Consider the following 24,967-nt stretch of genomic DNA (forward strand, 5'->3'; position numbering starts at 1 on the left):
AGTGATAGTATTTCCAATATTTCTTCTCTAGTACATGATGTTATTGTTGGTATTAGGTTATACATGGATAGCGTGTCTAGGTATTGTACAGTGTTGTTCTGGTTTTCGTTTGCAATATTTATGTTTATGTCGCCGATTATCATTAGGTATTCGGTTGATCATATTTCTTGGCTTGAAAGCCAGCAATTGAGTTCGTGCAAGAATTTTATCATGTTTAGGTTTGGTGGACTATTCGGTTGATCATATTTCTTGGCTTGAAAGCCAGCAATTGAGTTCGTGCAAGAATTTTATAATGTTTAGGTTTGGTGGGCTGTAAATAGCATTTAGTATTATGGGAGGCTGTCTATTGGCAGTATTAGTGATTTCTAGGCAAAGGGTTTCAACATGCTCAAACTGATAGACTAATAATAATAATAATAATTTTTCACTAAAAAGAATAAAGGCAGCCTAATTAGTAATTTATTAACACTTCGAGAATAATAATAAAACGTTTTTAATAAAATAGTAAATTAAATAACATAATAATTTCATTGAATTATGTTATATTTCTTTTTCAAATCAACTGTGCAGATTCGCATACCTTTAGAGCTATAAGCATTTGAAAGATGTTGGTCGTTAGATTTGCCAAGAGGTATGCTGTTGTAGATGAAGTTTTAACTAAGGCGCGGCTATTGCTGTTTGAAAACTTTTACCAATACCCCGCCAAGGCGACGTGAAATACCGACGGCTTAAACAATTTTTGGAAGCTTCGTCAAGAGACGCTTACTTTTATGCAACCAAAAAAAGAGAAAAAAATGTATGTTCAGTTATTACTTTTTAATCAGCTTTAGCTTCAGTTTTCAGAAGCTGAGTTGTTCGAATGTTTCTGATTACATGGTTTAACTCTGTGTGCCTTTGGATTTAATTCATTTATGTAACTTTAATTGTGACACCATAAGTGAAACATAGAATATATAATATCATAATCTAAATAAAAAGTCATATTTAAAATACATTTAAAAACTAATTTATTTAGAGTAAAATATAGTTATTTTTTATTTTTAGAAATAATTTTATATGTTAAGTCAATCTTGATGATAAATTATTTATACACCCTTTAACAATAAACATAAGTTAACACCTAAAAACCTAACAGCTATTATCACGACCTCACTAGCAAACATGCTACAAAATTTTAGCCTATCAAACCCTACTAAAACCTCCACTAAAAGATTTCTTCGTGAAACACAGGTCATCCTCACAGCTCTCATAAATGAATAGAAACAAACTCATTCCAGCATCTCTTCAAATAGTTGCTTGGAACGCAAATGGCCTCAAAAACAAAATCCTGGAACTCCGTGCCTTCACATCTAGGTATCAGCCAGATGTTATTCTAATTAGCGAAACTCATCTAAGACCCTCTGACAATCCTACAATAAGAGGCTATCGTCTATACAGAAATGACAGACTACTCTACAGAGGCGGTGACACTGCCATCTTCATTAAAAACTACATTCAGCACCACTCTGTGAGCATTCCTTCAACCACTAACCTTGAGATCACAGGAGTGGAAGTAGTCACCAGCTCCACTGGCAAACTGAAAATCTACTCAGCTTACAACCCTCCCAAAAATCTCTACTTCACTCTGATCTAAATGCCATCTTAGGCATCAGAGGGCCCACCATTATTGCAGGGGATCTGAATTCCAAGCATCCTGCGTGGAATTGTTCAACCACAAACAAGAATGGTTGCATCCTTTTCAATTACTTAGGATCAAGCAACGCTGTTGTGGCACGCCCCACCGAACCAACTCATCTCAGTACGTTCGGCACTGCTGACATCCTGGATATAGCTATCCTGCAGGATATTAAACTTCAGTACAGTATCATATCTGTGGATGAACTATCATCCGATCACAATCCAATTCTACTACAGCTGGGAAATCATGAATTCCTGTGTCCTCCCTCTCACTCCTACATTGTATGGGAAAGACTGTCAGCCGCACTCAAGGATTATATTGGACCTGTTCCTCACATACGCACAAAAGAAGAAGTAGAAACTGCAGTTACAAATCTCACACAACAAATTAATTCTGCTATAAAGGTATCTTCCTCTTACAAATCTGCCCGCAAGCCAGATCGTTTGCCTGAAGACATCATGAACTTAATTAGAGATAAAAACAGAGCTCGAAAAAGATTCTATAACACGTGTGCACCACAAGACAAAACAAATCTAAACAGACTAAATGGGGCAGTAAGAGATGCACTGAAAGCTCATAGAGACTATGTATGGGATGAAAAGTTATCCTCCATTTCACCTAGTGATCACTCCATCTGGGGACTACTGAAAAATACCAAAAACAAAGGCAGATCCCTTCCCCCAATATTAACTGATCAGGGCCTTGCTCACACAGATGTGGACAAAGCAGAGGTTATAGCGCACAGCTTGGAAGAGCAATGCAAGCCTTCGTATGGAAACCTTGACTTTGACCACATACATAAGATTCACAGCAAGGTCAGACACTCACTCAAACTTCCTATCACCAGCACTGACCATATTGCATCAGCATCACCTGCTGAGATATATGACATTATTCAAAATTTAAAGAACAAAAAAGCTCCTGGACCAGACGGCATTACTAATCGTGTGATTAAACTTCTGCCCCGGAGGGCAGTAGCGTACCTGACCAGTATAATAAATGCAATTTTAAGATTTCTCTATTTTCCTTCCACCTGGAAACTGGCTGACGTAATTCCCATACATAAGCCAGGCAAAGACTCACACCTACCCCAAAATTATCGTCCAATCAGTCTCATCTCAAATCTGGGTAAGGTTGCAGAGAAGGTCATCCTCTCACGACTTCAGACCTCAATAAATGACCTAAACATCCTTCCAAAAGAACAGTTTGGTTTTAGGCAACGCCATAGTACTACCCAGCAAATCCACAGAATTGTTGAATACATCACAACCAGCTACAACTGGCGCCAGTGCACAGGTGCTGTTTTCCTAGACTTATCCAAAGCATTTGACAAAATCTGGCATTTTGGACTCCTGCACAAGCTTATCTCAGCCGGCATCTCACCTAAAATGGTTCATTTAATCCACTCATATCTTCAAAATAGATCAATGCAAGTAAAAATCAACGGCTCTACATCCTCCCAGCGCCACATCTTTGCTGGAGTGCCGCAGGGATCTCTACTGGCTCCATTACTGTTCTCTATATACATGTCAGACATCCCGCACAATCCGATGACTTCCATTTTGGCCCTATATGCGGACGATACGGCAATTCTAACCAGATCTCTCAGACCCCTTTTCATTACCAGAAAGCTTCAAGAAAACATTCTAAAGCTGGAGGGTTGGTTCTCTAAGTGGAGATTGGAAGTCAACCCCCAGAAAAGCTCAGCCGTTCTTTTCTCAAAAAGGCCAATGTCTCCTGTAGGAGATTTGTTACTATTCAATACTAAAATTCCCTGGCAGTCAGAAACAAATTACCTGGGTGTAATTCTCAACAAAAAGCTATCTTTCAATCAGCACACCAAGTCTGCTTGCACAAAGGCATCTAAAGCCATAGTACAGATCTATCCGCTAATTAACAGAAATAGCAAGCACAGCAACAGAATCAAATTACAACTATACCAGATGAAAATTCGTCCTATAATCACCTATGCCTCTCCGGCCTGGAGCCACACCTCTAATGCTAACATCATCAAAATACAGCGAGTGCAGAACAAGTGCCTGAGTATGATTTTGAACGCCCCGTGGTATGTTAGAAACATTGAACTCCACAGAGACAAAAATATTCCCTATATTTTCTCTTTTCTACGATCCTTAGCCACCAAGTTTTTCCTAAAGACGTCCACACATCCCAACGATTTGGTTCAACAAGCTACAGCATACGATCCAACAGACATATTCAAATATATATTCAAATATAGAAGACCAAAAGCTATACTGGCCTCCTTTAGTGATGCATAATCTCCATGCCCAAGCAGAGAGAGCATTATGCTCATAAATTTTACCTTCACTGCAAACACAACAGATAGCGGTGAATATGAAAAGCATCTTGCTTCACCCCTAAAGACATAAATGTCAATTTTCAATTGTATTACTATCTTTGCGCAGAGGCAATGCTGTTGCCAGTGAAGTTTTAACTTAGGCGCGGCTATTGCTGTTTGAAAACTTTTACCAATACCCGCCATGGCGACATGAAATACCGACGGCTTAGGCAATTTTTCGAAGCCTCGTCAAGAGGCTTACTTTTATGCAACCAAAAAAAGAGAAAAAATGAATGTTCAGTTACTTTTTTAATCAGCTTTAGCTTCAGAAACTGAGTTGTTCGGATGTTTCTGATTTCATGGATTAACTCTGTGTGCTTTCGGATTTAATTTATTCACGTAACTTTAATTGTGACACCATAAGTGAAACAACGACCATAGAATATATAATATCATAATCTAAATAAAAAGTCATATTTAAAATACATTTAAAAATTAATTTATTTAAAGTAAAATATAGTTATTTTTTATTTTAAGAATTAATTTTATATGTTATTTAGTCAATCTTGATGATAACTTATATATACATCCTTTAACATTATACATAACTTAATTAAAGAAAGCTTTCAAAAATGTGTGTTACTATCTTTGCGCAGAGGCAATGCTGTTGCCAGTGAAGTTTTAAGTGAGGCACGGCTATTGCTGTTTGAAAACTTTTACAATACCCCGCCAAGGCGTCTTGAAATACCGACGGCTAAGGCAATTTTTGGAAGCCTCGTCAAGAGGCTTACTTTTATTCAACCAAAAAAAGAGAAAAAGTGTATGTTCAGTTAATTTTTAATCAGCTTTAGCTTCAGAAGCTGAGTGGTTCGGATGTTTCTCATTACATGGTTTAACTGTGTATGCATTCGTATTTAATTAATTTACTTACATTAATTTTGACACCATAAAGGAAACAATGACTATAGAATATATAATATCATAATCTAAATAAAAAGTCATATTTAAAATAAGTTTAAAAACTAATTTCTTTAAAGTAAAATATATATTTTTTTTGAAATAATTTTATATGTTAAGTCAATCTTGATGATAACATATTCATACACCATTTAACAATAAACATAAATTAATTAAAGACAGCTCTCAAAAATGTGTAATAGTATCTTTGCGCAGAGGCAATGCTGTTGCCAGTGAAGTTTTAACTGAGGCGCGGCTATTGCTGTTTGAAAACTTTTACCAATACCCCGCCAAGGCGACGTGAAATACCGACGGCTTAGGCAATTTTTGGAAGCCTCGTCAAGAGGCTTACTTTTATTCAACCAAAAAAAGAGAAAAAATGAATGTTCAGTTACTTTTTTAATCAGCTTTAGCTTTAGAAGCTGAGTTGTTCTTATGTTTCAGATTTCATGGATTAACTCTGTGTGCTTTCGGATTTAATTTATTCACGTAACTTTAATTGTGACACCATAAGTGAAACAACGACCATAGAATATATAATATCATAATCTAAATAAAAAGTCATATTTAAAATACATTTAAAAATTAATTTATTTAAAGTAAAATATAGTTATTTTTTATTTTAAGAATTAATTTTATATGTTATTTAGTCAATCTTGATGATAACTTATATATAAATTCTTTAACATTATACATAACTTAATTAATGAAAGCTTTCAAAAATGTGTGTTACTATCTTTGTGCAGAGGCAATGCTGTTGCCAGTGAAGTTTTAAGTGAGGCACGGCTATTGCTGTTTGAAAACTTTTACCAATACCCCGCCAAGGCACCTTGAAATACCGACGGCTAAGGCAATTTTTGGAAGCCGCGTCAAGAGGCTTACTTTTATTCAACCGAAAAAAGAGAAAAAATGAATGTTCAGTTACTTTTTAATCAGCTTTAGCTTCAGAAGCTGAGTTGTTCGGATGTTTCTGATTACATGGTTTAACTGTGTATGCATTCGTATTTAATTAATTTACTTACTTTAATTTTGACACCATAAATGAAACAATGACTATAGAATATATAATATCATAATCTAAATAAAAAGTCATATTTAAAATAAATTTAAAAACTAATTTATTTAAAGTAAAATATAATTTTTTTTTTGCAATAATTTTATATGTTAAGTCAATCTTGATGATAACTTATTCATACACCATTTAACAATAAACATAAGTTAATTAAAGAAAGCTCTCAAAAATGTGTAATAGTATCTTTGCGCAGAGGCAATGCTGTTGCCAGTGAAGTTTTAACTGAGGCGCGGCTATTGCTGTTTGAAAACTTTTACCAATACCCCGCCAAGGCGACGTGAAATACCGACGGCTTAGGCAATTTTTGGAAGCCTCGTCAAGAGGCTTACTTTTATTCAACCAAAAAAAGAAAAAAAATGAATGTTCAGTTACTTTTTTAATCAGCTTTAGCTTCAGAAACTGAGTTGTTCGGATGTTTCTGATTTCATGGATTACTTTTTCGAAGTAACTCTGTGTGCTTTCGGATTTAATTTATTCACGTAACTTTAATTGTGACACCATAAGTGAAACAACGACCATAGAATATATAATATCATAATCTAAATAAAAAGTCATATTTAAAATACATTTAAAAATTAATTTATTTAAAGTAAAATATAGTTATTTTTTATTTTAAGAATTAATTTTATATGTTATTTAGTCAATCTTGATGATAACTTATATATACATCCTTTAACATTATACATAACTTAATTAATGAAAGCTTTCAAAAATGTGTGTTACTATCTTTGTGCAGAGGCAATGCTGTTGCCAGTGAAGTTTTAAGTGAGGCACGGCTATTGCTGTTTGAAAACTTTTACCAATACCCCGCCAAGGCGACGTGAAATACCGACGGCTTAGGCAATTTTTGGAAGCCTCGTCAAGAGGCTTACTTTTATTCAACGAAAAAAAGAAAAAAAATTAATGTTCAGTTACTTTTTTAATCAGCTTTAGGTTCAGAAACTGAGTTGTTCGGATATTTCTGATTTCATGGATTAACTCTGTGTGCTTTCGGATTTAATTTATTCATGTAACTTTAATTGTGACACCATAAGTGAAACAACGACCATAGAATATATAATATCATAATCTAAATAAAAAGTCATATTTAAAATACATTTAAAAATTAATTTATTTAAAGTAAAATATATTTATTTTTTATTTTAAGAATTAATTTTATATGTTATTTAGTCAATCTTGATGATAACTTATATATAAATTCTTTAACATTATACATAACTTAATTAATGAAAGCTTTCAAAAATGTGTGTTACTATCTTTGTGCAGAGGCAATGCTGTTGCCAGTGAAGTTTTAAGTGAGGCACGGCTATTGCTGTTTGAAAACTTTTACCAATACCCCGCCAAGGCACCTTGAAATACCGACGGCTAAGGCAATTTTTGGAAGCCTCGTCAAGAGGCTTACTTTTATTCAACCAAAAAAAGAGAAAAAGTGTATGTTCAGTTACTTTTTAATCAGCATTAGCTTCAGAAGCTGAGTTGTTCGGATGTTTCTGATTACATGGTTTAACTGTGTATGCATTCGTATTTAATTAAATTACTTACTTTAATTTTGACACCATAAATGAAACAATGACTATAGAATATATAATATCATAATCTAAATAAAAAGTCATATTTAAAATGAATTTAAAAACTAATTTATTTAAAGTAAAATATAATTTTTTTTTTTGCAATAATTTTATATGTTAAGTCAATCTTGATGATAACTTATTCATACACCATTTAACAATAAACATAAGTTAATTAAAGAAAGCTCTCAAAAAGTGTGTAATAGTATCTTTGCGCAGAGGCAATGCTGTTGCCAGTGAAGTTTTAACTGAGGCGCGGCTATTGCTGTTTGAAAACTTTTACCAATACCCCGCCAAGGCGACGTGAAATACCGACGGCTTAGGCAATTTTTTGGAAGCCTCGTCAAGAGGCTTACTTTTATTCAACCAAAAAAAGAGAAAAAGTGTATGTTCAGTTACTTTTTTAATCAGCTTTAGCTTAAGAAGCTGAATTGTTCGGATGTTTCTGATTACACGGATTAACATCTGTATTCATTTACGCAACTTTAATTTTGACACCATAAATGAAACAATGACTATAGAATATATAATATCGTAATCTAAATAAAAAGTCATATTTAAAATACATTTAAAAACTAATTTATTTAAAGTAAAATATAATTTTTTTTTGAAATAATTTTATGTGTTAAGTCAATCTTGATGATAACTTATTTATACATCCTTTAACAGTAAACATAACTTAATTAAAAAAAGCTCTCAAAAATGTGTGTTACACTCTTTGCTCAGAGGCAATGCTGTTGCCAGTGAAGTTTTAACTGAGGCGCGGCTATTGCTGTTTGAAAACTTTTACCAATACCCCGCCAAGGCACATTGAAATACCGACTGCTAATGCAATTTTTGGAAGCCTCGTCAAGAGGCTTACTTTTATTCAACCAAAAAAAGAGAAAAAGTGTATGTTCAGTTACTTTTTAATCAGCTTTAGCTTCAGAAGCTGAGTTGTTCGGATGTTTCTGATTACATGGTTTAACTGTGTATGCATTCGTATTTAATTAATTTACTTACTTTAATTTTGACACCATAAATGAAACAATGACTATAGAATATATAATATCATAATCTAAATAAAAAGTCATATTTAAAATAAATTTAAAAACTAATTTATTTAAAGTAAAATATAATTTTTTTGAAATAATTTTACATGTTAAGTCAATCTTGATGATAACTTATTCATACACCATTTAACAATAAACATAAGTTAATTAAAGAAAGCTCTCAAAAATGTGTAATAGTATCTTTGCACATCTTTGCACAGAGGCAATGCTGTTGCCAGTGAAGCCGGCGAAGATCATACTTCACAGGATCATTTCTGTAGTATGGTTAGCTCATTTTTGTGAACTTCCCCATAAGTGATTAGCAAATTGTTTAGCTAAGCGCAAATTATAGTATATGTTAGCTCAGTTATTATCGGCAAAGCGTCTCATAGAGACACTTGATAATAAACTACAGCAGCAAATACAGAATAAACCCCAGACTAGGGCAACAATAACACACCAGGTGGTGGGAATAGCTTAGGCCTCACCAGCATGGCTTTGCCGCTTACGCGGACCCTTGGAATCGAAGTGAAAGCTGATGTATGACCTCGATGTTTGGCCAAAGCCCTCATCGAAAGCGTCGGTGCTGAGCAGATTTTTGGGTTTACTCCCTTTGGTGGTGGCCGCTTCCAAGTAGTAGTAAGGAGTGAGCAAACAAGAGACAAACTACTTGCAGGATTCGAATGTAATGGGAAAATAATAGTTCCATTTTTGGTAGGGAGTATTACCAAATTACTTAGAATCCCCAGATTCCCTTTAGAATATATTGAAACGGATGTAAAGATCATCCACGAAATATTCGGGAAATTCGGCGTTATACACAAGGTGGAAGTCCTAAATGACGCAGAAAACCCCAAATGGAAGTCGGGTGAAGTCCACATCTCCCTCGAGACGAAAACGCCCGTTCCCAACTTCATTTTTATTGGATCCGCCAGAGTAATGATAAATTACCCTGGTGTTAAAAAACAATGTTTTAGATGTGGTGCTTTCACTCACCTTGGGGCAGACTGTCCTAGAGTGAAATGTAAAAACTGCCTCAAAGCAGGCCACAACCAAGACAACTGTGAGTCAGCTTGCCTGAAATGTGGGGTAATCGACCACAAAGTGGACACATGCCCATCCAGAACCCTTGCTGAGAGGATGGGTGGTGCAATCACGCCAGCAACTCCACCAAGCAATGGAAATGACACGCCACAGGAAGCTTCTCCTCCTCTCGAGGCTGCTCCTGATCCTGATATAACAGAAATCCATACCTCCACTTCTAAGAAAAACCGAAAGGGGAAAAAAACTTCCACAAGCAGTAAAATCCAACAAGAAGAAACAGTGGCTATTGAAACCATCAATACCGATATAGATATTAATAGAGATGAAATAGATACAGAAGAAGGAAAGATGGAGGTGAACATCAACACCTCCAAACGGCCATTAAGCCCACAGGAAGAAGAGTTGGTAACGCCCAAAACAGCAAAAGTAGCTGAGACCGCTCACCCAGAAGTTCCTCATGCAAAAGCAGAGGAGACTCTAAGCCATCTTATTAGAGGTATCCCTGGGGTGGCGGATAAATTCAAAGAAGCGATGGCAAAATTAGGAGAACCTGAACTCCTCCTTACAGGGAAGCATGGACCTGATGTTGTCAGTGCAAAATGGGGTGACCTTTTCGTGGATGACATCAGCAAAATCAGCCCTGATCAAGTAGAGGTAGCTATGGATTTAGATGAGGAGGCAGTTTCGGCGTTTTTTATAGCTCTCTGCAAACTGGACATGGTCAAGGGAAGTGAAGTAGCCAAGAGAATATTAACAGCCCACAACAAAAGAAAGACACAGTAACCACTTTGTGGGTTTACTGTACTCAGCTTCACTGGTTTTTAGCTCCCACAGGTGGGGGAGGACCTGAGAACCCGAGCGGCGAAGGCTTACAGAGAGGCGGTGCAGTTCCTTGTGAGCTGCATCACTCGGGCCAGATCCTTCCTCCACCTCTAAGTTTAGCTTTCAATTTTTGTTTTCTGTGTATTTTTTGTTTTTGTTTTGTTACATGTTTCCTTTTTAGGATTTTTCCTTTTTTTGTAAAGTGAAAAATTAACGACCGTTTTAGAAACGCCCCTGGGGGGCAAACAGCTAAAACAGGTCAACTGAGGGCTCTTTCACCTACTCTACCACTATGCACGCTATCTTTATTTCCTCTCCTACTATCTGCTGACTCTCAGCCTATCTTACTCTACAGGCCGATGATGAAGATTTGTTGAACTCACAAATTATTTTAACTGAGGCGTGGCTATTGCTGTTTGAAAACTTTTACCAAAACCCCGCCAAGGCGACGTGAAATACCGACGGCTTAGGCAATTTTTGGAAGCCTCGTCAAGAGGCTTACTTTTATTCAACGAAAAAAAGAAAAAAAATTAATGTTCAGTTACTTATTTAATCAGCTTTAGCTTCTGAAACTGAGTTGTACGGATGTTTCTGATTTCATGGATTAACTCTGTGTGCTTTCGGATTTAATTTATTCACGTAACTTTAATTGTGACACCATAAGTGAAACAACGACCATAGAATATATAATATCCTAATCTAAATAAAAAGTCATATTTAAAATACATTTAAAAATTAATTTATTTAAAGTAAAATATAGTTATTTTTTATTTTAAGAATTAATTTTATATGTTATATATGTTATTTAGTCAATCTTGATGATAACTTGTATATACTTCCTTTAACATTATACATAACTTAATTAATGAAAGCTTTCAAAAATGTGTGTTACTATCTTTGTGCAGAGGAAATGCTGTTGCCAGTGAAGTTTTAAGTGAGGCACGGCTATTGCTGTTTGAAAACATTTACCAATACCCCGCCAAGGCACCTTGAAATACCGACGGCTAAGGCAATTTTTGGAAGCCTCGTCAAGAGGCTTACTTTTATTCAACCAAAAAAAGAGAAAAAATGAATTTTCAGTTACTTTTTTAATCAGCTTTAGCTTAGAAGCTGATTTGTTCTTAGGTTTCAGATTTCATGGATTAACTCTGTGTGCTTTCGGATTTAATTTATTCACGTAACTTTAATTGTGACACCATAAGTGAAACAACGACCATAGAATATATAATATCATAATCTAAATAAAAAGTCATATTTAAAATACATTTAAAAATTAATTTATTTAAAGTAAAATATAGTTATTTTTTATTTTAAGAATTAATTTTATATGTTATTTATTCAATCTTGATGATAACTTATATATAAATTCTTTAACATTATACATAACTTAATTAATGAAAACTTTCAAAAATGTGTGTTACTATCTTTGTGCAGAGGCAATGCTGTTGCCAGTGAAGTTTTAAGTGAGGCACGGCTATTGCTGTTTGAAAACTTTTACCGATACCCCGCCAAGGCGCCTTGAAATACCGACGGCTAAGGCAATTTTTGGAAGCCTCGTCAAGAGGCTTACTTTTATTCAACCAAAAAAAGAGAAAAAGTGTATGTTCAGTTACTTTTTAATCAGCATTAGCTTCAGAAGCTGAGTTGTTCGGATGTTTCTGATTACATGGTTTAACTGTGTATGCATTCGTATTTAATTAATTTACTTACTTTAATTTTGACACCATAAATGAAACAATGACTATAGAATATATAATATCATAATCTAAATAAAAAGTCATATTTAAAATGAATTTAAAAACTAATTTATTTAAAGTAAAATATAATTTTTTTTTTGCAATAATTTTATATGTTAAGTCAATCTTGATGATAACTTATTCATACACCATTTAACAATAAACATAAGTTAATTAAAGAAAGCTCTCAAAAAGTGTGTAATAGTATCTTTGCGCAGAGGCAATGGTGTTGCCAGTGAAGTTTTAACTGAGGCGCGGCTATTGCTGTTTGAAAACTTTTACCAATATCCCGCCAAGGCGACGTGAAATACCGACGGCTTAGGCAATTTTTGGAAGCCTCGTAAAGAGGCTTACTTTTATTCAACCAAAAAAAGAAAAAAAATGAATGTTCAGTTACTTTTTTAATCAGCTTTAGCTTCAGAAACTGAGTTGTTCGGATGTTTCTGATTTCATGGATTACTTTTTCGAAGTAACTCTGTGTGCTTTCGGATTTAATTTATTCACGTAACTTTAATTGTGACACCATAAGTGAAACAACGACCATAGAATATATAATATCATAATCTAAATAAAAAGTCATATTTAAAATACATTTAAAAATTAATTTCTTTAAAGTAAAATATAGTTATTTTTTATTTTAAGAATTAATTTTATATGTTATTTAGTCAATCTTGATGATAACTTATATATAAATTCTTTAACATTATACATAACTTAATTAATGAAAGTTTTCAAAAATGTGTGTTACTATCTTTGTGCAGAGGCAATGCTGTTGCCAGTGAAGTTTTAAGTGAGGCACGGCTATTGCTGTTTGAAAACTTTTACCAATATCCCGCCAAGGAGACGTGAAATACCGACGGCTTAGGCAATTTTTGGAAGCCTCGTCAAGAGGCTTACTTTTATTCAACGAAAAAAAGAAAAAAAATTAATGTTCAGTTACTTTTTTAATCAGCTTTAGGTTCAGAAACTGAGTTGTTCGGATATTTCTGATTTCATGGATTAACTCTGTGTGCTTTCGGATTTAATTTATTCATGTAACTTTAATTGTGACACCATAAGTGAAACAACGACCATAGAATATATAATATCATAATCTAAATAAAAAGTCATATATAAAATACATTTAAAAATTAATTTATTTAAAGTAAAATATATTTATTTTTTATTTTAAGAATTAATTTTATATGTTATTTAGTCAATCTTGATGATAATTTATATATAAATTCTTTAACTTTATACATAACTTAATTAATGAAAGCTTTCAAAAATGTGTGTTACTATCTTTGTGCAGAGGCAATGCTGTTGCCAGTGAAGTTTTAAGTGAGGCACGGCTATTGCTGTTTGAAAACGTTTACCAATACCCCGCCAAGGCACCTTGAAATACCGACGGCTAAGGCAATTTTTGGAAGCCTCGTCAAGAGGCTTACTTTTATTCAACCAAAAAAAGAGAAAAAGTGTATGTTCAGTTACTTTTTAATCAGCATTAGCTTCAGAAGCTGAGTTGTTCGGATGTTTCTGATTACATGGTTTAACTGTGTATGCATTCGTATTTAATTAAATTACTTACTTTAATTTTGACACCATAAATGAAACAATGACTATAGAATATATAATATCATAATCTAAATAAAAAGTCATATTTAAAATGAATTTAAAAACTAATTTATTTAAAGTAAAATATAATTTTTTTTTTTGCAATAATTTTATATGTTAAATCAATCTTGATGATAACTTATTCATACACCATTTAACAATAAACATAAGTTAATTAAAGAAAGCTCTCAAAAAGTGTGTAAGAGTATCTTTGCGCAGAGGCAATGCTGTTGCCAGTGAAGTTTTAACTGAGGCGCAGCTATTGCTGTTTGAAAACTTTTACCAATACCCCGCCAAGGCGACGTGAAATACCGACGTCTTAGGCAATTTTTGGAAGCCTCGTCAAGAGGCTTACTTTTATTCAACCAAAAAAAGAAAAAAAATGAATGTTCAGTTACTTTTTTAATCAGCTTTAGCTTCAAAAACTGAGTTGTTCGGATGTTTCTGATTTCATGGATTACTTTTTCGAAGTAACTCTGTGTGCTTTCGGATTTAATTTATTCACGTAACTTTAATTGTGACACCATAAGTGAAACAACGACCATAGAATATATAATATCATAATCTAAATAAAAAGTCATATTTAAAATACATTTAAAAATTAATTTATTTAAAGTAAAATATAGTTATTTTTTATTTTAAGAATTAATTTTATATGTTATTATTCAATCTTGATGATAACTTATATATAAATTCTTTAACATTATACATAACTTAATTAATGAAAGCTTTCAAAAATGTGTGTTACTATCTTTGTGCAGAGGCAATGCTGTTGCCAGTGAAGTTTTAAGTGAGGCACGGCTATTGCTGTTTGAAAACTTTTACCAATACCCCGCCAAGGCGACGTGAAATACCGACGGCTTAGGCAATTTTTGGAAGCCTCGTCAAGAGGCTTACTTTTATTCAACCAAAAAAAGAGAAAAAATGAATGTTCAGTTACTTTTTTAATCAACTTTAGCTTCAGAAGCTGAGTTGTTCTTATGTTTCTGTTTACATGGTTTAACTATGTATGCATTCGTATTTAATTAACTTACTTACTTTAATTTTGACACCATAAATGAAACAATGACTATAGAATATATAATAGCATAATCTAAATAAAAAGTCATATTTAAAATAAATTTAAAAACTAATTTATTTAAAGTAAAATATAATTTTTTTTTGCAATAATTTTATATGTTAAGTCAATCTTGATGATAACTTATTCATACACCATTTAACAATAAACATAAGTTAATTAAAGAAAGCTCTCAAAAAGTGTGTAATAGTATCTTTGCGCAGAGGCAATGCTGTTGCCAGTGAAGTTTTAACTGAGGCGCGGCTATTGCTGTTTGAAAACTTTTACCAATACCCCGCCAAGGCGACGTGAAATACCGACGGCTTAGGCAATTTTTGGAAGCCTCGTCAAGAGGCTTACTGTTATGCATCCATATATAATATCATAATCTAAATAAAAATTCATATTTTAAATACATTTAAAAATTAATTTATTTAAAATAAAATATAGTTATTTTTTATTTTAAGAATTAATTTTATATATTATTTAGTCAATCTCGATGATAACTTATTTATACATTCTTTAACAGTAAACATAACTTAATTAAAGAAAGCTTTCAAAAATGTGTGTTACTATCTTTGCGCAGAGGCAATGCTGTTGCCAGTGAAGTTTTAAGTGAGGCACGGCTATTGCTGTTTGAAAACTTTTACCAATACCCCGCCAAGGCACCTTGAAATACCGACGGCTTAGGCAAATTTTGGAAGCCTCGTCAAGAGGCTTACTTTTATTCAACCAAAAAAAGAGAAAAAGTGTATGTTCAGTTACTTTTTAATCAGCTTTAGCTTAAGAAGCTGAGTTGTTCGGATGTTTCTGATTACACGGATTAACATCTGTATTCATTTACGCAACTTTAATTTTGACACCATAAATGAAACAATGACTATAGAATATATAATATCGTAATCTAAATAAAAAGTCATATTTAAAATACATTTAAAAACTAATTTATTTAAAGTAAAATATAATTTTTTTTTGAAATAATTTTATGTGTTAAGTCAATCTTGATGATAACTTATTTATACATCCTTTAACAGTAAACATAACTTAATTAAAAAAAGCTTTCAAAAATGTGTGTTACACTCTTTGCTCAGAGGCAATGCTGTTGCCAGTGAAGTTTTAACTGAGGCGCGGCTATTGCTGTTTGAAAACTTTTACCAATACCCCGCCAAGGCACATTGAAATACCTTTGGCTTAGTCAATTTTTGGAAGCCTCGTCAAGAGGCTTACTTTTATTCAACCAAAAAAAGAGAAAAAGTGTATGTTCAGTTACTTTTTAATCAGCTTTAGCTTTTTTGAAAAAAAAACGGCAGCGCATAACCGGTTCTAACTTCATAAAATTTCATTTTCGAAGGGAAATTGACTAAAATATTTTTATTTATGATTTCGTGAAAATTCTACACAGATGAGTAATGACATCTCTAATAATTGACTGAAAAAAAAACAACAGACAATAATGTGTGTTAAGGATTTTGTTTTTAACATGAAAACTTCTCTTGTGTCGGGACAATTTTTGCAACAATGCCTATACAGTTAACGGAACTTTATCTTAATTGGCAATTTTCAGATGATATCATCAACCACATAAAAAAATAAACACTCCAATTAAAAATGGCTTATTGAAAACATACTAATAATGATCAATTAATAGCAAATCTGCTTTCGAAAGGTATATATATATAAATATATATATTTTTTTTAACCAGTAGTTTCTTTTTGTTTCATATATTCCATCCCTATATATTGTAGTCTAGATTAAAAAGTTTCCATGTAAGACAGCAGGGAGTTCTTTGTGTAGATTAAGCTCGATATCGATATATCTGTAAGAAAGATTGTTGAAGCTTATTAATTTTTAGGAAATAAAATTAATATTTCATTAATTCTTAATAAATCAAATTATTTGCTTTTCTAAAGGAACTTTTTAGATTCATATACCCGTCACACAAATTCATAATTAATTACGAATGAGATGCAGCAGTTTAATTATAGCTGTTTTTATCTTTGAGTTGAGGCAGTGTATTTCAAATATTTTAAAGCTCGGCTCATACTCAGTGTTACGAATTTCTAAAATACTTTATTAGAATTAACATAAAAATAAAAACTAATAAATGCTCTTGTAAAACAATTTTTATCATTTATTGAATGTATTTTACAATTTCCTGTGATTTGTCAATACATCATTTTGCTTAACCTTGCTAACTTGTCCTTTATTTTTCCTTTGATTTTTAATTTGCATTTTATTTATCTAGCAACTGTCGTAGCTGTACTTTTATTTTCCTTGTTTATATATTTATATTTTTCTTTTCTGAATGTAATTAGTAATCTTTGTAAATGATCTTCATTTTCCTATTAAGATTATATCACCAGCATATCCAATTATTCTTAATTTTACATTTTTAATCGCTATTCCACACTTTTCCATTTTTGTTCACTTTTATTATTTCACCCATTCATGAAGTTAGACTTATTATTATTTTTTTTTTTTAAAAAAATTCAATCTGTTCTTGCTCTACATTTACTATAGAACAGTTATCTGTATATATTCTTAATTAGTTCTGAAATTTATTTTTGTATTTTTTAATCTTATCTGTATTTTATTGATGTCTCTATGATTTGTTTAATATAAATGTTACATCTGTTGTTGATCTGCAGTTCATTTTTTAAAAAATTATTGCTGTGCATCAGATAATTAATTCAATCAAATTATTTAATATCCTTTTTTGGCATAATTTTAAATGTTGTAGAAAGCAAATTTATTTCTCTTCAGATCTTTGGATTTGTCCTGCCTCCTTTTAGAAAAACTGGCATTCTTAGGCTCTTTTCGGCGGCGATTTGGTTCTTTCCTTGTGTAAATTTTAGAGCATCACAGTTCTTTTGCTAATTGTTTTCCTCCATATTTTAATAGTTTATTCTATTCCATATCTGTTCCAGCGGATTATCTGTGTTTTAATTCTTTAAACGTTTTCCAATATCTTATTCTATTTATTCTTTTCTGCGTATAGATATTGAAAAGAATCTTTCCATTTACCCAATCTGATGTTTATTTATTTTATATGCTCATTTAGTTCTTTCTTCTGATTTTGTTATTATTTTCCAGATTCTTCTCTGAGTACCATAAAAAGGATATTTTTATTTTAAAATTAATTTTACATATTTTTAAAACTGATTTTTGCACAGTTCGGTAATCGTGCTTTATAGACCAAACATGAAGCTTTTTCGAAACACTTCAAGCCTTCAAATGAGTGGTGTGGTCTTCTTTATTCTCACAAAAGAGTTATTCAACTTAAAATTAGCATATATACCTGAAGTAGTCTGCCAATTCTTGCATTTAAATCTCCAGTTATTATTATTTATTTTATCTATTACATTTTGTAGAGATTCACAAAATTCTTCTATTTCTAGTTTTGTACTCCAATAATATTTAATATTTTCTCCTTTTCTTAGCTTTAAATGTAATATCCTGCTTGATATATAATTATATTCTTGTATTTGTTCTCTTATATCTTTATGTATGATCATTCCAACTTCGTTAGTTGCTCTTTCTGTTTCTTCTCTGCTGTATAAGAATATCTAATTGCCAATTTGCTTTCTTCCTTTACCCTTTTTTTTTCGCTATCCTTATTCGGTTTCTGGTCTGTTCTGATATGACCATGCAATCTTTCAAACTTTGGTTTCTCTGACCAATGGTTTAACGTTCTCGCTCGAGTTTCTAACTGAACCAGAGAAAGTCTCTTATGTTGGCCAGCTATACTGATGGAACGTTAATACTTAAGGCAGCCCTTCTGGATGCATACACTTCCGTAATGATTCGCTTACATCATCCGTTCACTCTCTCTCACACACACACCATGATAAAGTACAGGTAGGATTAGTAGAGGTTTCCATTTAGACATCAAGTCAGCATTTCATGATGTTCTGAATACACATTATCGATGCTTATTAACCTATCCATATAACTTTACACATCATAATCATCAGTATTTTAAAAGTATTCAAAACCTTCTCGTGAATGTGAGTTCCACCTCCAATTTATTTCTCATATGCTGCTGTTCTTGTGAAGTTTTTATTTAATAAATTTGAACTTAGAAGTTCCTAAACATTCGACAAATATATCATCAAGCTATCCTACTACTAGATCCTGCATAACACACTAATTACGTTGTACAAATGGATTTTGTGGATGGTATTTTGTGCCATTCATGACTTTAGCGTTCAGAATTTGCCTAAAGCGAGCTAGAAAACAGCACATTAATATAATAAAATGTGGATGTCAAATATGTTTTGTTATTCAAAACAACCATTAGAAATAAAATGTTTAAAAGAAAAATCATAATTAATAGCAAGTATTAGAAATATTTATTTCCAATAGTCGCTAATGCTTCAACGCATTTCTCGAAAATAACAGGGACAACTTCTTCGTCATCTGAAGACCCACCAGCCATTTACCACTTGTATGAATTTTGCCAATCAATCCACAGGCCTATTTAACAAACTACCTTCTCATGGTACACTTTCTGTCCGTGTCGGTCGGAAATGGCGATCAGTTGGATCGCCATTTTCCTGCGTGGTCGCTCATTAGCCTTAGTGGTAGAGAATTGCTTCCTCTCTTCATATTTCTCCTATCATGCCAGAATGCTCTCCATCTTATACACAAATGATCTCTCACTGTCCTTGAATCCCATCTGTAGCTCTTGTTGATAACACTACACTTCATTTAACAAAATGCTAATCTGAGATGTCGTGAGTTCAATATCAACGATTAATTTTATTAAGTTTTGCTAACACGCGCCACTGGTATTATATTTATAGATCTTACATTCCGTGTGTGGGTCATAAAAAATAATAAAATTATTCATACGTTTAAATTACTTTCGAATGCCTATCTGTAAAAAAAAAAAAGGAATAATAATTAGCATAGGTGGTGGAGATTTCCATGAAAGATCATTGATTAGAGGATTTCAAGCATATACAAATACGTACATAATAGTTAGAGTTGGGAACACTGGAACTCTGATCTAGCCACACCGTAGAACTGCACCTCAATGGCCGATGAGCGGATTAATAAAAAGCGGTTTAGATCACTTTATTTTTATTTCTAGTTTTACACGCTTAAAACTGCTTTTTTTTTCTATTTTATATAAATTATATTAAATTATAAACTATAATAATGGCTTTTTTTTTCTATTTTATATATTATATTATATATATATATATATATATATATATATATATATTAAATTATGAATTAAAACTGCTTTTTTTTCTATATTATATTATATTATATATATAATATAATATATAATATAATATAATATTATATTATATATTATATATATAATATAATATAATATAATATAAAATAGAAAAAAAAGCATTTTATATATTTATATATATAAAAAAAAATATATATATATATATATATATATATATATATATTTATATATATATAAATATATATATATTATTTCATAATTCATATTAAATATATATATATAATAATATTCATAATTATATATATTATTTAATAATATATATATATTATATATTATATTAAATTATGAATTAAAACTGCTTTTTTTTTTATTTTATTAAGCCTCTTGACAGGCTTTCAAAAATTGCCTAAGCCGACGGTATTTCACGTCGCCTTGGCGGGGTATTGGTAATAGTTTTCAAACAGCAATAGCCACGCCTCAGTTAAAACTTCACTGGCAACGGCATTGCCTCTGCGCAAAGATAACAGCCCCAGCTTTTTAAGTAGCTTATATACATAAATTATGTATGTTAATAAAGGGTGTTTAAATAAATTTATTTGCATAATTGAATTATACAATTAACATAAACAATTTTATTCTTATTTTTTAAAACTAAATAATTATTTCTTCTAATTTATTTCAAAGAAATTAAGCTCTAAAGTGTTTTAGATATAAATTTTCATAACTGCTAGTTTTATTAGAATCATCTTATATTCCCCTAGTCTTAATGATATTTATGATGAGTCACTATTGTGACGTCATGGTTTAAACCTACAAGGCATACCGAGTTAATTAATCTCCAGAGGTATTTTTTTCAGAATGTAACAGCTAAACAAAAACAAACAAACAAAAAAAAAATGCTTAAAAATTATCTGAGATGCCGACATTGATGGTTTAAAAACAGAGATATGTAAAGATGCACATGCAATAACGTACTGATATAAATTCAGGCATTAATAATTCGAAAAATATCCCCAGCTTGCAAAATCTGAAAATTATTGCTGTCTCGCCAGTCTATATTGAAATCTTTACTATGACTTGGTTTAAATTCATATTGGTAACATTTTAGGTATCAGTAATTCTTATGTATTTTAGATGTAATGTTTTCTGGTCTCATTCATTTAGTTGTAATTTGCCGAAGAATTAGAATTTTCGAGACAATTTAATTACTTATCGAGATTGTGCTTGTTTAATAACAGTTGAATTTTCTTAATTGTTATGAAAATTTTCTCCCCCATAAAACTGTTATTTGGGCGTTTGGATGTAGACTTGCTATTCAAGATTTATTATTACAAAACTTCAAATTAAATTTTTATATTATTATTATTATTATTATTATTATTATTATTATTATTATTATTATTATTATTATTATTATTGGAATTTATTCCTTGTGGTTGATGATAGGTGTAAAAATTGCCAGTTAGCCATAACAAAACAGTCATATGAACAGAATTTTCTGTATAGCTACAACTGTCACTTTTTTGAAGTTATCTGGATTTGAGATTATTCAGTGCAACTACGAAATATTAAAACTTCTTATACGTTTTTATTACTGTAAGTTTTGTGTGCCTGTTTTCGAAAACTTCAAGTCTAACAAAACTTCTTGGCACTAAATAAGAGGTTACCCCTAAGGAATACGCACACGTAAATTATCCGGTAAAACTCTGTTTCCTTTCTAGATTGAGAGCGCTTAAGTTACGTGGGAGGTTTCAACATAAAACCACAGGTATCAAGCCCACTCAGTTTCCAATAACCGATATTTGCAAAGACTGCACGTTTTTCTGTAGAGCAGGCAAAAGTGCGCAGCACCACCTTCAGTTTGATTTTTATGCTACACGAATGCTATAGCCGAAGTAGCCATGGCAACAGCTTTTTACAGAATGCAATAGCTTTCTGTAAAAAGTTGTCATTACTTTATTACTATTAATTGTCTGAGCCCATCAGGAGACTTTTTTTAAAGATTCTGTTCATGCTATAATAATCTATACTTTTTTACATCGCATTTTATGCTAATATGCCAAAATTGGATTTGCTAACTAGCCAGAAAGCTAGAAACAAGGTTTATAAAACAATCCATTTGCCATGTATGGAAGTGATGAATGTCATGGATAAGAGGGACTCACATATACGGTTATATTTTTGGATTTCCTGAAGGCATTTGATAGATTGCTGCATTGCTCACAGCAGATAAAAAAAGCACTGCATTAAAATCTCTGAACAATGCTTGAAGCGTTTTAACAAGAATAAAATTGATTTTGTGCGTCCAATTACCATGGATGAAACTTGGATTCACCATTACACACCAGAATCCAAACAGCAGTCAAAACAGTGAACAGAAGCCGGTTGTTCAGCGCCAAAGAAGACAAAGTCGATTCCATCAGCAGGAAAGGTCACGACATCGGTGTTTTGGGATGTTAAAGGCATTTTTTTTTATTAATTATCTTGAAAAGGGTAAAACAATAACCAGAGAATATTATTCCCATCTTTTAACCAGACTAGATGAAAAAATTCGTGAGAAAAGACTTTTGCAGAAGAAAAAAAATCATCTTTCATCAGGACAATGCACCTGCCCACAGAGGTATTTTGGCAATGGGAAAATTAAGGGATCTGCACTATGAATTGTTGGAACATCCACTCTATTCCCCAGATTTGGCTCCCCCTGACTTCTATCTCTTCCTCGCTGGTCAGCGTTTTTCTTCCAATCAAGAGATGATTGCAGCTGTAGAGGAGTATTTTGCAGATCTTACTGAGAACCACTACAGGGACGGGATAATAGTGCTGGAGCATCGCTGGAATAAATGTATTAGTCTTAAGGGAGATTATGTTGAAAAATAAAAACAATTTTGAAATTATAAATTCGTTTTTTTCATTGTTAGGCCAAGTATCTAATCCACGAGAACCGCATCACTTTCATAATTTTTCTCTAACCCCCGTGACCTTTCTTCTTTAGACATAATGACAATAAGGTTAAGAGACTCACGTGTTCTTTTCATTTCCAGGAGACTTAATATTTAATCGCGTCTGTCACTTAGGCCTTCTATGCAAGCTTCCTTTTTTTTCCCCTGTGGTCTTCTTCTGTTTGCAACTGAAGGAGTAGGGAACATTACTGAAAGGAAGCTCACACAGCCATGGCATGTTGTGTTTTATATTTCAACTACTAATACGAAAGCCCACTTCCTAGTACCTTTATCCCATGGTTTCGTTAATGATGTATATCTCTTGCATCATTATTTTTTAACACACGTTGAAGTTTCCAAGCAATTAAGAAAAAAGAAAAAAGGTCTAAAACATGGATCGCACCAGCACTTTGGTGTATTGATCGTTTTTGTTGTCCTTCGAGAATAAGAAACATACTGAACTTCAGTGCAACTAATATACAGTCGAGTTTTGTCTCTCGCAACCAAAGATCCGTCTTCATCTATTGTAAACTTCTAATGATACCTCGATTCAGATAATAATAGTAAATAACTGTTCTTGGATAATAGTAATCACCCTTCCCCTTCCGTAATTATGTCACCTTTATAGCTACTGCATTCTCCAGGGCACTTAGTTCTTTCTTTAGCTTCAGACATCACCGTTCAGAATAGCACTTTTTTTTGGGGAGGGGAGCACAAATTCCATTCAGATTTAAGCATTCTGTCCTATATCTAGTGTTAAGCCTAAAACCCTTGAAAGGGATTTCGTTCTGCCTAATGGACGATTTCTTTCTGAATGATTTCCTATTTCTCTGTTTCTGCTTTATATATTTTCTTTATATACTTCTAAGGACACTGTTCAACTGACCTACGTCCATAATCTCTTCACTTTTCAGTAAATCTCTCCTAAATGTGACCGGCCAACTCAGATACCATTCGTATGCAGTCCAACTTGCAATTCAGCTTTCATTTTCTAATCCTGTTTTGTCTTACTCAGCAATAATTTTTCCCCCTTCTTCTCGGCCTCTAATCGATCCGGAGGTACTAGTGCACGCTGTAGGTTTTTTTACAACCGCTTATGTGCGGTATTGCTGTTAAAAACGAGAAAGAAAAAACTAAGACAGCTTCATTTCTGGAAGAATTTTGATTTTGATGTCGATGCGTGATTACATTCACGGTAACTGTGTTCCAACAGGAATTCCATCATAAGTTCAAACATACAGAAATGCAACAATATCATTTCATGCTCAAGTGTTGACGTCAGTTTATATATTCTTTTTAGCTGTGTGCGACAACTGTGATGCCTCCTTAACACACACACAAGTAAATATCCGATTTTCTTTATCTTGAAGCTTTGATTGATTTGCAATCGACCGTACTGAACAATATTGTTGTCAGTGTATAAAATATCTAATATTTTCCAGCCATATATTTTAATCTATTCAAAGAAGGAATATTAAATATCCATTATTTTTTCATAGTTGAATTCAAAAATGTAAAAAAAGTTTTGAAATTGACACGAGAGTCTATGAGATATAATCTTAGGCATTATCTTGGCCTACTGAAAGACGCTGAAAAGAGTTCGATGGCTTTTTAAGTAGTGCAATACCAAGGCAACTCTAATGCCAGTGGTAAATTTTGAATATATTTGAATATATATTTTGAATAATTTTGAATATATATATATATTAAATTTCTAGCGTTATTTGGCTATGAAAGAATAATGGAATTAAAGCCATTTTGAATCTTCCTTCAGTGCTTAGATGTTTAGAATCATCATAATCATCACGCTTTTCAAGGATTTTTAGGCCTAGATTGGCCTTCGGACCTTAGATGCCATCGTTGAATCTCTTTAGAGGACGTCCTGGTTTTCTTTTTTCTAATGGTTTGTAATTTAAGGGTTAGAAATAGAAATAAAGATTAGAAATCATTTGTCTATAAAA

General features: G+C 32.4%; 21 non-coding genes and 1 pseudogene across 21 annotated transcripts; 21 read left to right on the forward strand and 1 right to left on the reverse strand.

Moving 5' to 3' along the window:
* The first annotated feature begins 617 nt into the window (after nucleotides 1–617).
* LOC150109026 (U4 spliceosomal RNA) lies at nucleotides 618–758 on the forward strand. Its single transcript, XR_016550562.1, has one exon. It is a non-coding gene; the product is annotated as a U4 spliceosomal RNA (small nuclear RNA).
* A 3,334-nt stretch (nucleotides 759–4,092) lies between these two features.
* On the forward strand, nucleotides 4,093–4,234 carry LOC150109027 (U4 spliceosomal RNA). Its single transcript, XR_016550537.1, has one exon. It is a non-coding gene; the product is annotated as a U4 spliceosomal RNA (small nuclear RNA).
* A 387-nt stretch (nucleotides 4,235–4,621) lies between these two features.
* Nucleotides 4,622–4,763, forward strand: LOC150109028 (U4 spliceosomal RNA). The gene has a single exon (XR_016550535.1). It is a non-coding gene; the product is annotated as a U4 spliceosomal RNA (small nuclear RNA).
* A 375-nt stretch (nucleotides 4,764–5,138) lies between these two features.
* Nucleotides 5,139–5,281, forward strand: LOC150109029 (U4 spliceosomal RNA). Its single transcript, XR_016550524.1, has one exon. It is a non-coding gene; the product is annotated as a U4 spliceosomal RNA (small nuclear RNA).
* Nucleotides 5,282–5,668: 387 nt separating this feature from the next.
* LOC150109030 (U4 spliceosomal RNA) lies at nucleotides 5,669–5,811 on the forward strand. Its single transcript, XR_016550560.1, has one exon. It is a non-coding gene; the product is annotated as a U4 spliceosomal RNA (small nuclear RNA).
* Nucleotides 5,812–6,187: 376 nt separating this feature from the next.
* Nucleotides 6,188–6,330, forward strand: LOC150109031 (U4 spliceosomal RNA). Its single transcript, XR_016550525.1, has one exon. It is a non-coding gene; the product is annotated as a U4 spliceosomal RNA (small nuclear RNA).
* A 400-nt stretch (nucleotides 6,331–6,730) lies between these two features.
* Nucleotides 6,731–6,873, forward strand: LOC150109032 (U4 spliceosomal RNA). Its single transcript, XR_016550532.1, has one exon. It is a non-coding gene; the product is annotated as a U4 spliceosomal RNA (small nuclear RNA).
* A 387-nt stretch (nucleotides 6,874–7,260) lies between these two features.
* On the forward strand, nucleotides 7,261–7,403 carry LOC150109033 (U4 spliceosomal RNA). The gene has a single exon (XR_016550541.1). It is a non-coding gene; the product is annotated as a U4 spliceosomal RNA (small nuclear RNA).
* Nucleotides 7,404–7,781: 378 nt separating this feature from the next.
* Nucleotides 7,782–7,925, forward strand: LOC150109034 (U4 spliceosomal RNA). Its single transcript, XR_016550530.1, has one exon. It is a non-coding gene; the product is annotated as a U4 spliceosomal RNA (small nuclear RNA).
* A 363-nt stretch (nucleotides 7,926–8,288) lies between these two features.
* Nucleotides 8,289–8,431, forward strand: LOC150109035 (U4 spliceosomal RNA). Its single transcript, XR_016550561.1, has one exon. It is a non-coding gene; the product is annotated as a U4 spliceosomal RNA (small nuclear RNA).
* Nucleotides 8,432–10,812: 2,381 nt separating this feature from the next.
* LOC150109036 (U4 spliceosomal RNA) lies at nucleotides 10,813–10,968 on the forward strand (annotated as a pseudogene).
* Nucleotides 10,969–11,364: 396 nt separating this feature from the next.
* LOC150109037 (U4 spliceosomal RNA) lies at nucleotides 11,365–11,507 on the forward strand. Its single transcript, XR_016550559.1, has one exon. It is a non-coding gene; the product is annotated as a U4 spliceosomal RNA (small nuclear RNA).
* Nucleotides 11,508–11,893: 386 nt separating this feature from the next.
* LOC150109038 (U4 spliceosomal RNA) lies at nucleotides 11,894–12,036 on the forward strand. The gene has a single exon (XR_016550540.1). It is a non-coding gene; the product is annotated as a U4 spliceosomal RNA (small nuclear RNA).
* A 377-nt stretch (nucleotides 12,037–12,413) lies between these two features.
* LOC150109039 (U4 spliceosomal RNA) lies at nucleotides 12,414–12,556 on the forward strand. The gene has a single exon (XR_016550529.1). It is a non-coding gene; the product is annotated as a U4 spliceosomal RNA (small nuclear RNA).
* Nucleotides 12,557–12,956: 400 nt separating this feature from the next.
* Nucleotides 12,957–13,099, forward strand: LOC150109040 (U4 spliceosomal RNA). Its single transcript, XR_016550534.1, has one exon. It is a non-coding gene; the product is annotated as a U4 spliceosomal RNA (small nuclear RNA).
* A 387-nt stretch (nucleotides 13,100–13,486) lies between these two features.
* LOC150109041 (U4 spliceosomal RNA) lies at nucleotides 13,487–13,629 on the forward strand. Its single transcript, XR_016550558.1, has one exon. It is a non-coding gene; the product is annotated as a U4 spliceosomal RNA (small nuclear RNA).
* Nucleotides 13,630–14,007: 378 nt separating this feature from the next.
* LOC150109042 (U4 spliceosomal RNA) lies at nucleotides 14,008–14,150 on the forward strand. The gene has a single exon (XR_016550522.1). It is a non-coding gene; the product is annotated as a U4 spliceosomal RNA (small nuclear RNA).
* A 399-nt stretch (nucleotides 14,151–14,549) lies between these two features.
* On the forward strand, nucleotides 14,550–14,692 carry LOC150109043 (U4 spliceosomal RNA). The gene has a single exon (XR_016550533.1). It is a non-coding gene; the product is annotated as a U4 spliceosomal RNA (small nuclear RNA).
* Nucleotides 14,693–15,069: 377 nt separating this feature from the next.
* On the forward strand, nucleotides 15,070–15,212 carry LOC150109044 (U4 spliceosomal RNA). Its single transcript, XR_016550528.1, has one exon. It is a non-coding gene; the product is annotated as a U4 spliceosomal RNA (small nuclear RNA).
* A 219-nt stretch (nucleotides 15,213–15,431) lies between these two features.
* Nucleotides 15,432–15,574, forward strand: LOC150109045 (U4 spliceosomal RNA). The gene has a single exon (XR_016550547.1). It is a non-coding gene; the product is annotated as a U4 spliceosomal RNA (small nuclear RNA).
* Nucleotides 15,575–15,936: 362 nt separating this feature from the next.
* LOC150109046 (U4 spliceosomal RNA) lies at nucleotides 15,937–16,079 on the forward strand. Its single transcript, XR_016550555.1, has one exon. It is a non-coding gene; the product is annotated as a U4 spliceosomal RNA (small nuclear RNA).
* A 4,368-nt stretch (nucleotides 16,080–20,447) lies between these two features.
* LOC150109047 (U4 spliceosomal RNA) lies at nucleotides 20,448–20,589 on the reverse strand. Its single transcript, XR_016550521.1, has one exon. It is a non-coding gene; the product is annotated as a U4 spliceosomal RNA (small nuclear RNA).
* Nucleotides 20,590–24,967: the final 4,378 nt, after the last annotated feature.

Source organism: Typopeltis vanoorti, chromosome 2, assembly GCF_054136105.1.
Source record: "Typopeltis vanoorti isolate ZY-2024b chromosome 2, IOZ_Tvanoo_1.0, whole genome shotgun sequence".
Classification (NCBI taxonomy): domain Eukaryota; kingdom Metazoa; phylum Arthropoda; class Arachnida; order Uropygi; family Thelyphonidae; genus Typopeltis; species Typopeltis vanoorti.